Raw genomic sequence first — 11,616 nt, 5'->3', positions numbered from 1 at the left:
CCATGTTCACTAACCGCCAATCTTCTTATGAAAGCTAAAACACCATCAAACTGGTACTTTTTTGGGTGAGGAACCACTACCACTCCTTACCATAAACCAGGTGGCTACTTCACTTGTCCGAAACACAGTATCAATGTTTCTTTTCTTTTCTTTTTAAATTCCACGTGAGGATTTTCTAAGTGATCTTGATAAAGTCTCACGGTAATAATTTACTTTAGAGGTCGGCAGATTTCATCACACTTAGGTCACAATTAGACAAAGTTTTTTTCTTATTTCTTTGAAATTAGCACATAACTTCTTTAGAATCATGTCCAAATCTATTGTCACAAGTCACAACTGATAGGTTACTGTTTTTTCCAGTTTCTTTTAAATTTACTTCAAATTGCAAGGTAAGAAGGTGACGATTAGCAAATAATTTATTTGAAATTAAATCACAACCCACCACAAAATGTTTTGAGAAGTATCCCAATGTTTCTGCTATTTCGAGAGAAGCAGGTGAGAAATAGCTTCTTAGTTCTTGAAAACAGAAGTAAGGTTCATTCTTTCTTCTGGTAATTACCTTTGAAATGTTAAGTGAATAATTTAATTTCCCAATAAGCAGTTGATAGTTAGCTATTTGTTATTTAATTTTACCAAGTTCTTTAGTACCGAGTTTGTTGATAGGTATAATTGAGATCACATGCAAAATGATAGACCTTTATGATTAGGCCTATAATGTTTTACATGATACAACTGAAGGCTTCAGATGTGATATTCACCAAGAGTGGGGCTGTAAATTGGGTTGCCTGATTATGATATACACTGTGAGTACAGACGCACTGCAAAACACAATCTGGCCAGAAGTTCTCGTGAAATTTTGGGGATAATTTCAAACAAATAAAAAAAAAAAAAGTCTAATTATTACCTAGGTGCAATGAATTTTTCGGACCTCTAAAGTAAACTGTCACCAGTCTCACTTCTAGATAAAATCCTGATCATAATCAGTCATTTAAATTGAGATTATCAGCACCAAAATAGGCAATTCTCAAATGCTGTTTCTCAGCTTCCCGGTCATGTCGGACAGGATTGTTTTTGGGCATTAACTTATGACCTTTAACCATTTAACCATTAACCTATGACCTATGACTTGCGACAACACCATGCTAACTGACTATGTTTAGTAGAGAGAGATCTCACTTTTTAATAAATGAGGTTATGTTTGCTTTGCTAGATGAGGTTGTAGTTGGTAGATAAACACTGGTAAGACGTAACCAGGATTTGTGCATGTTATGGACACGTCTTCAAAGTACAGTACAAACAGAGTTGACAAAGTTTGCTTGTGATCACATTTCAGACAATAATGCTAAGTATCTGCTAAATCCTTTATCATGTCGCTTTGTAAAATGTAAAAAATTGACTTGAACAAAGACACTTAGTTTTCAAGGAAGATCCAGTCTAAGTTTATGTGCAAGTGCTCATGGGAAACAGAGTCTTTATCCTAGAAACACACTGGCTTTTCCAGATAGTCCTCACAGTACCTTTGAGTGAGCTAGGTGCTACCTTTGTTTGTTACCTGACTGTACTAAATACTTGATTGTAATTGATCAAATCCTATGACAGCAGTAATTGATTTGATTCTGAACAGTAAGAGACGCCAGGGACAGCCTGATCATACATGTCATAATAAATCAGTTACCAGGCACAGCTCACCTCTACCTGTTGTGACATTTTCATTTTCCTGCTCTTTGGGCTGTTGTTTGAATTTTGAAAACAAGTTTTTATACCAGTCATAGATGAGAGAGCAGTCACTGGGCCTCAACTATACCTGACTGGGTAAAGTAGAGCAACATTCTGTCCTCTGTTTAGGCTGGTGGCTGCATCCCTGAGTTGCTGCAAAATAACTTTGACTATAAGCAGTAGTGATAATAGAAAAAGTGTAAAATTTTTTGCAGTTGGCCTCATTTCTGTTTAAAGGACACCTACTACGTTGACAATGTCCCCGTTTCCACCAAGCGGCTCAGTTCATCTCAGCACGGCATGCATTTCTTTGCGTTTCCAGTGACTAATCCGAGGACAAATCCCCAAATAACTGAAATGAACTCTCCCACTGTTTGGGACCCTTCTGTTGGGGTGCCAGACATACAATGTGACCCCAGAAGGTGGAGCTACAACACTGCAGACCATTGATTGGTTGAAAGAATCGTCACTTACTGTGTGACAGCGGCTGCTGTATTTCTCCTTGTGGCAAACAGCCTTTTCTAAAACAAAGCTCAAGTGTGTTTTGTAACAGAGAGCCACATGCCAATACAAAAAAAAGTGAATTGCTGGATGTCTCTTATAGTTGACATCAAGTCAAACAACTCCTGTTGTTCTCCCTGTTTTATGCTGTAAACTGATGATCGCAGTAGCCAGAGGACATTGTGTTTGGCATGTAAACTTTATTCTCATCACTCCTCACAGTTTTACTTTTATGCGCATTAAATGAGAAGTCATGAGACAATAATGTAAACCCCAGTTGGAGCCAACAGGTGGGGCTGTAAATCTGAGTGCAGCACTTGTGTGTAGCAGCGGTAGCATTGGCACAGCAAGGGCAGAGACTGATATCTTGTAGCTTGAATAGGCGGGGTAATTGAGAGGATACGTATGTCATTTAATTGTGAGGATGACACGTCGAGTGTGAAATCAGAGCAGCCTGAGTTAAATGGCTCACAGATTTTGCTCAATTTGTTGGTGATTCATTAAAAAATGTTGATGTTAGTTGTTATTTGTTTGGGGGAAAAGAGGTCACAGCTGTGTACACATCTGTAGATTTAATGCTAGAGAAATAATTTTATAAACCAAAATGATCAGACAGACAAAATACTCTGAATTAGCTGCTTCTAAATCTTTATTAAAACTCCATGATAATAGCCCATGACAAAACTTTTCATCCAACTTTTCAGTTCAAAGTTCAGCCTTTCCTTTTTTACTTCCTTTTATGGAGCTCTGTGTTCTCTTGTGAAATTTAAGATAATCAAATGAGGTTCACCTGCTGGGCATGAATTGGAAATGACTCATTTAGTGGTTCAGAATTGAATTGGTAAGTTTAAAGAGGATAATGACGTGCACAGTAGATAGAGGCCGTTGACAGTCTGAGTAAAACAAACTATCAAAAAAAAAAAAAAAAAAAAAACTCATGACACCATATTCAACTATACACAATAACACACTTAATTCACCACAAGGAAGCTCTCGGCAGGGATAGTGAAGAAAAAATTATTTGGACAGGTAGAACCCCGAGCAGATCAGACTCTTTGGAAAACAGATCTGCAAGACAGCTCTGTCAGAAAGGATAAAGAGTCAGGTTGGATTATACTGCTCTGGGTACCAGAACTGGCTTAATTTTGTTTGTGAAATAAGAAATGGCTTGACATGCTTGCCTTGGACACATGAAAACATATTCAAACATGGTGCTTACTGCAAATCATGAATTCACAGACCACAAAACATTTTCATAACTGGCTCCGAGGATGACCTCTCTCTGTCTCTGTCCGTCCTTCAGATACACAAATGAACACAAGCAGCACAGCATGCACACAGTCCACTTCAAACAACTGTGAAGCTCATACAAGAGCAGCCCCTCATCCAGGTGTGTGACTCTGCAGGTGGTCACTCGTGAATCAGTGAGCCACAAGTGTCCTGCAGAGCGCCCCCTGCTTCCTGTTTCTCCTGTCCTTCATCTCTCAGCAGGTGAGACAGATCTGCTTCATTTGCTTTTTTGACATTTTTTCCATCGCCTAAAGAGACAGACTCGAACCCACACAATCTGCTAAGGTGATGCAGGTGATGCCTCAGTGATTTTCTTTTCTTATTTTGTAGCAGGGCAAAGTGACATCTCATCCATCTTTTATGAAACAACAGGTAAACTGTCAGTCACGCCACACAGAGGGGTCAAAATCTCTTTGACGTCTCACAAATCACAAGTTAAAGGCTTGAGTCTTCAAGTGTGTTCTTTGGCAGGAGGAAGAAAAGGATTTAGACAGAACAAAAGAAAGAGTTTTTTTCTTCTTTTTGTTAATCCTGCAACCCCTGCCAGGCTAGGTCTCTGTTTTTCTTTGCGGATGTCTGTTCTTTGTATCGTAGGTTTTATGATGTGTCCCATGGTGCTGGCAAAGGCAGGTGGCCGATAAGTTTACCTTGGCTCTCTGAGGCACTGTCACACGAGTGAGTAGGTACTCATGGGTTTATCATCGTGTTGACACTCAAGGGGATTATACAAAGACAGAAACAAGCAAGGTTTATCAGCTCCAGACCCCATGGGAGAGCACACACACACTGAAAAATATCACAGAGAAGGGGAACAGACACACACACTCACACCCACACACACGCGCACGCACACACACATAGAGGGAATGAAGAGATTTGGCAACTTGAGCTCTTTCCTCAAATCTGCCTCTCGCCTTCACTCAGCTTCAATTCACCACACTCATATCTGCAGGAATTAGCTCCCTGTGTGTTGTCTTCCAGGCTCTGTAAAGTAAACAAAGTGCTTTTCACTTCAAAGACAAAGTTTCTCAATTTCCTAATTGATAATCCGACTCTTGACATTGAGCTTTGCCAGGCTAGGTTTTGTTGCCATGACAACCAAGCTGCTTTCATCCTCTAATGCTGTGTGTGTGTGCGTGTGTGTGTCTTGTTGTTGAGCTATTTTGCACGGAGAGCACGATAGTCTATTTCAGTGGAGACCCAAGTGAGTTGTTTCATAATTAAGAGGGATAATTACAAAGGATTTCCACACACATACACACACTGAAACACACTCTTATTTTGAATTATGCACCATTTAGGACCCAAGTGCTCCCTTTTCTTCTGTTCTTGTGCTTCTCCTCTCACCTTGACCTTTACCTAACATGAATTCAACTTAAATCCTGGACTTAAAACTCCAAACTAGCCAAAATATCCTCTCTGCAGAGGATTTTCTTCATCACTCTATCCCCCGGGAGGAAATGTTGTCCTTCCAACAACACAAGAACACACACACACGAACACACACATACACAGCCACAGCCGGTTACCCCTTTGCGATAACTCCTACAAAACGCCTGTCATCCTTACTCAGTCATACACAAGCAGGGAGTCAGCGCAAGCCGATGGATCAATTTAGTACAGAAAAGCTGTGGCATTCTTCAAATGTAATGGGCTTTGATGTCGACGCTGAGCTGCATTACAGAACCCCGCTGAAGCCAGTGAAACCGCTTTTCATCTGCCTGCTTCCTATGCAGAGGACGTTGGCAGAAAACGTGCCTCACTCCTGTTACACTTCTTTTTTTCTTCTCGTGCATAGAGAAGTGAAGTTTATTGCATGCACACCTACACTCACACATAATCCACTGCCACTAATTTATGCACACTCTAGCTGCATGATTGGTTGTCCTCACTGTGTGCAGCCAAAATGTCACTTTTGACCCTATTTATATTTTACACCAAATTTCTCTGTTATGCTTTTATAAAGTGGAAAAAAGAATGCTTGGGAGATTTCTCTATGTTCATGAAGCACAAACCCATCTGTGAATGAGTGCAAGGTTTTTTTATAGCTACAGACTGCCCCCTGGTGGAAAAATGGTGTATGGCATGTATTTAAAAGTATATTGTTTCAGGTGCAGGTCAGAACTTGAATATTGTGCAATATTAAGATAAGTTTTAAAGAAACTAAAAATATAAAAATGTTACACAGAGAGCAAGCAAAGTTAGTGAAATTTTCACAGTATTTTTTTATTTCAATTTCGATTAAGAAAAGGCAGACATAAAGGTTATACTACTACTACTACTACTACTACTACTACTACTAATGATAATAATAATAATAATAGTGACACTAATACTGATACTACTACTACTACTACTACTACTACTACTACTAATAATAATAATAATAATAATAATAATAATAATAATAATAATAATAATAATAATATTAAAAATAATAATAATGATTCAATTTCAAATATTGGTAAACCTTATTTCCTTTTGTTGAGAGGAAATTTAGTTTACTCAACATTTACCACAGGGGGATTTCAGACATGGCAGTCATCCAGAAAATGATCAGTGAAACCCTGCACAAGAAAGGAAAGTCCAAAAAGGTCACAGTTTAAAAATTACAGACGAGTTCTTGTTATATTAAATATACATTTTTGTAACCAAATTTTTGCAAATAATTTCTCTCAATACCAACTGAAATAATAGTCATGATAATGGTGGGTGTTAACAGAGTGCTGTGAAGAAACATATTAATAAAAATGATTTGGTAGGCTGTGTGGAGCTTATCAGTAGGTGCAGTGAAGAGACCACGCTTATCAGTCACATGAGTGTGACACGATTGTCATTTTTGGACATATGATTTATGACCCCTGCCGAAAAAAATTCACGTCGTCGTTTTCTATAAGGGTGGGGGGTATTCAATAATGTGATCATATTTACAAGTATTAATTAATTGATTCATCCTGGTGTTGATTGTGACACTTTGGTTGCATAATTTGGTGTGTAAATGCTTGAGTGACTGTTAAAAAAAGGAGGAAATGTTATTTTACAAACATAAGGAAAAGAATAAGAAAGAAAGAGAAAAGAGAAGTTCTGAAAATGTGAGAAAAACAGTTTAGCAAACAGAAAAAAAAAATACCACAAAAAAAACAAAGGGCCAGCCCTTGCATTTTTGGCTGAAATTCAAAAAGCCAGTGACAATGGTCTCAGCCCTTAAGCTTTTTCAGGATGCCTTTTTCTCACCTGCGATGGCATAGGCTTCGGCGGGGGACTTTTATGCTGAAATTTCATGCAATTTCAGCATAAACTGGAAAGTCAAAATTTGGCTCCAAATTTCAGGTCCGGCCCTTACGTTCTGAGGCAAATTTGGGAAAAGCCCAATCAGAGGTTTTAGCCCTCAGACTTGATTCAGGATGCCTTTTTCTCACCTGGGATGGCCAGGGGGCTCGAAGGGGGACACATATTTCATGCAATTTCAGCATAAACTGGAAAGTCAAAATTTGGCTCCAAATTTCAGGTCCGGCTCTTACGTTCTGAGGCAAATTTGGGAAAAGCCCAATCAGAGGTTTTAGCCTTTAGACTTGATTCAGGATGCCTTTTTCTCACCTGGGATGGCATGGGCTTCGAAGGGGGACACATATTTCATGCAATTTCAGCATAAACTGGAAAGTCAAAATTTGGCTCCAAATTTCAATAAAATATAACTTAAAACCCAATTCACATATCCACTGGCAAAAGAAGACATAGGACATGACAGATTCAGAGCAGGCATTGAAAGAAGAGTCAGATTAAGATTCTTTCTTAACATCTTAAAGGACTTCCCTGGCTGATGACCAGAAATTAGATGTTTCCACAACATTCATCTGTTAATGAATTAACATTTTCAATGCATTGATTAATATTATTATCATTATCATTATCATTATCATCATCATTATCATTATCATTATTCATTTATTTGTATTTCGTCCGGTCTTAAAATCTGACATGAATGCACTGGCAGGGATGAAAAGACAACAGCACTGCCTTCAAAGATACCCCCATGCAGAGGAGCAGCAATGAAACTCTGATAATTGGTCAAAACTGCATGACTTTTTTATTATTATTATTATTATCTTATTATTTAATTGCATTATTATTATCATTAAACTATGATTTCTTATAAGTATTATCATTTTATTTCTATCATTATTTTTACTTCTATACCTTTATTATTCCATTATTTCTTTTATCCTTTTTATTTATTTAATTATTTTTATAACTATCATTATTTTATTTCTATTTTTTTTTATTACTTCTACACCTTTATTGTTCCATTATTTCTTTTATCTATTTAATTAATTTATTATTTATTTTATATATATATTTATATTATAATTCATTTATTTATTTATGTAGTTTAACTGACACTGAATTGCCTTGCTGCTAAGATGAACTTGTGTAACTTAAGTCAGGCTGGGACCTGGTTTCGCAGCTCTGACCTGGTCTCCAACTTTAACCCCGCCAAGGAAAGAGAGGTAATAAAGCAAGTTTTGGAAAAACAGACCTCTGCGCTAAAGTGGTTTTCTCCTGAAGTCTGCCTCATCCCTTCCTCTGATGTTTGCAAGACTATAAAACATTAAGACATCGCTGTAAATTCGAAGACTTTTCATTGACACCTGGCGGACATGTGAAACTGTACAGACATCCTTCTCTCAGGGAGAGGCTGGAGAGACCTCTCAGCCTCCACCTAGTATCTTGTGACCCTCGACGTTTCTCTCTGGGAACAGGAGAGAAGGAATGCCAGGAGAAGATCTGCTCCCCTCCTCCTCAAAGACCAAGACTCTTTGATTCACACAGTTGAGAACAGCACAAAAATGATGTTTTTACACTAAGACTTACATGTACATCTTCACCTTTGCAAACATGTACTGTGTAATGAGAATCATTGATAATGTGTGTGTGAAAACTGCTGTCTTCCCATTGTAATATCTTGGTTTTTATTTTATTGGGTTCATAAAGAGGAAAACCTAACATGTTTAGTCTTGATGTGAAGCTTAAATCATAAGAAATGTGATTTTGACTATTACATGTGGGAATCTCTTTACAGTTTAAAGTTATAGTTAGTGATCTCTGGGACAATCTAATCCACGTGCAGAAAGATGAGACGTGGAGGGGCGTCAGCCTAAAGTGACGTCACTGACTCGGCGGGAAAAACTGAGTAAAACTCCACTCCAGGACAAGAACATGGGCTCTTTCCTCTATCCTTCTCCACGAAGGCTCTTTCCTCTACCCCCCATCCAGGCTTTTCTCTTCATCCTTCTACACGAAGGCTCTTTCCTCCTTCCTTCATCCAGAAGGCTCTTCTCCTTCTGCTCCTCAACTGGCAACGCACTGGCAAGCTCATCACCGGCTCCAGACTCTCCAGGCTGAGACGCAAGTCACCTCAGCCCGACTGCATCCAGTCATCTATCGGTGCCTGGGTCTCTCCCTGAGACACCCAGCTGATCGACGGGGATTCCCCCTCATGTGTTGACGTCAGGAGACGAGCGCTGCTCACTGCTTTCCCTGCAGTGATTCAACTTTGGAACTCTGCCAAAGTTTCAACCCGACGCCCGGCATCATCGCCGTTGTTCCAGTCGCTACTGCCGCTGTGAGAATCGACTCTACGGACTCAACTCATCGGACATCACCTCCGTGACGCTCAGATGACCTGCAGCAGGCCTCCAGCCTCTCCATCATCCCTCAACGGACATCCGCAGACATCTGCAGCGGGACCCAGCCACCTCTGTCGCCCCCTCCACTCTCGTCATCGGCCTCTGAACTTGTGTAAGACAATCTTGCATTTATTGGTATATCGCGGTCAATGCCCCAGGGATCTTGGGTGGGTTAGTTAGATTTATGTGGGTTGGTTTATGTCATTTTATTCCCTTTACTCCGGTTTTATGATCAGTTTCACTTTCCATTCATCAGTGCATTTATCCTTTTATATCTTTCACCTGTTCATTTATTCATGCACATTTTCTTCTTTAAGTTAGTAAATAAACTTTTCATATATAAAGAAATTGCTTTCTGTCTTTGTGTGGTTGAAATTAACGGCCTCTGTACACCGTTCAAAAGAATTCACGTTTGATGTAGCGGCCTTTTGATATTGAGACTTGATAATTAATAATTCTGAATTATTAAATCACAAATTCTTACAGTAAACCTTTCTAGAGTTTCCCTGTTTTCTCCAAAACTGGGTGGTGCCCCGACTTAAATTTAAACTCACATATTGTAAGTTTAAATGTCTTTTGAAAGTTATACTTTTAATTTAGACACCCCAAAATACAAATTGGTGACCATTTTTCATGGTGGCAGCCATTTTGTTCAAGATGGCCGCCATTTCAGTTGAACGCTCATTATTCTAACTCAAACTCAAACGGTATGGCAAATGTAAATTTTGGCACAACAACTCTTTTAGGGCCACTGTTTTGGAAAAATTATACTAGGCATACAAAAAATGAAGATTGCTGCCATTTTTCAAGATGGCTTCCATTTTGTTTAAAAGCTCTGTAACTAAGAACATTAACACTAATGACAATACTAATTATTTAATGGTAAAAACAATAATTACATGAATGCTAAAAAGAATACATTAAAAGTTAAATAATAATAATAATAATTATTACTACTATTATAATAATTTTAAGAAGAAAAATAATAATAACCTGAAAAAATTATATACATTCTATGCCACAGAGTTCAGAGAAATAAAATACAGGCACCTATTTTGAAGAAATTTTTTTTTTTTTTTTTTTTTTAATCAAACAGCTTAAGTTGAAAGGTGCAAATGTTTCAGGTTGGGGTTCACCTGCACAGCACTGTGCAGCTGCAAGTGTGAATAGGAGAGTAGGCAGCCAGCTTGAGTCTTTTGTATGGCTCAGTCTTTGTTTAACTATCTTTTCTTTCTTTCTGTGTCTCTCTGTCCCCCCCTCTCTCTCTCTCTCTCTCTTAAAAAAGACATTATATATATATATATATATATATATATATATATATATATATATATATATATATATATATATATATTATGAACTCAATGAAATTGGCATCCATCTTAAAAAATGGCTGCCATCTTGAAATTTTGTCATGTCTAAAGCTTTATTTCAAAAGAATGCCCCTTAGAGAGTATCTGTACCAAATTTCATCCATGCATCACCATTTGAACTTTTGAAACAAGAAGCTTCTGATAGAAATGGTGTCCATCTTTAAAAATGGCTGCCATCTTGAATTCTGGCGCGTCTTAAGTTTTATTTCAAAAGAGTGTCCCTTAAAGCAGTGTTTCCCGATAATTTTTCAGGTGACCCACTTTTTTGAGGCAACAAGCCACAGCGACCCAATCGAAAATATGTCCAATCTGCAAATCAATCGACAGATAAGAAGGATTATTTAATCATGTTTCTGCATCATCTAACATCTTTTGTAACAGCTAACAGGCCCAACATATTTGACGAATGCAGTACAGCTTTGTTAGGCTTATACTCTGAAAATACTTACACTTTTCCGATATGGGTTATGGCCTACTTGCTTTTCAGAATTGTTTCCCAGTCATGTGATATTCAGGAAAAAACCGTTCCATCCTACTAGGGATGGAATGTTTTTTTGTGAACCGTTCCATCCCTAGTAGGCTCAGACTTAAGTAATCAATACAGAATGTCAATTACATTAAAAAAAAAATCTACAGTAGCTAACTTTTTTTGAGCTGCACCTGCAGGTCATACTATTTGATTCTGAAAGTTGTGAATTTCATCTCAGCACAGCTTATAAATAAACACATTTAATTTAAGTGACTCATAAACTAAGTAGAAAAATGTTGATGAAAAAAACAACATCCTAACTGCACAGCTGCAGCTGCAGTCATACAGTGGTTTACTAATTCTAATATTACGATGGGAAATTCACCCAAAGTACCCACACTACCCATATTTACTTGTATTTCTACAAAGCAGACCTCAGGTTTACTACTGCAGCTGAAAAACATAACATTTCACCCTCTAAATGAAACAGTTTTCAAATAAAAACGTCTCAGATTCAATATGTGAGGCACATTTCATACCCCAAGCCCCTCCTCTTGAACTACTTTCTGTTAAGCTGTGG

Source organism: Halichoeres trimaculatus, unplaced genomic scaffold (genome assembly GCF_033239565.1).
Source record: "Halichoeres trimaculatus isolate MK-OKI-2021-1 unplaced genomic scaffold, fHalTri1.1 fHalTri1_scaffold_7, whole genome shotgun sequence".
Classification (NCBI taxonomy): domain Eukaryota; kingdom Metazoa; phylum Chordata; class Actinopteri; order Labriformes; family Labridae; genus Halichoeres; species Halichoeres trimaculatus.
The sequence above is the reverse complement of the archived record's forward strand: the minus strand, read 5'-3'. Positions refer to the sequence as shown.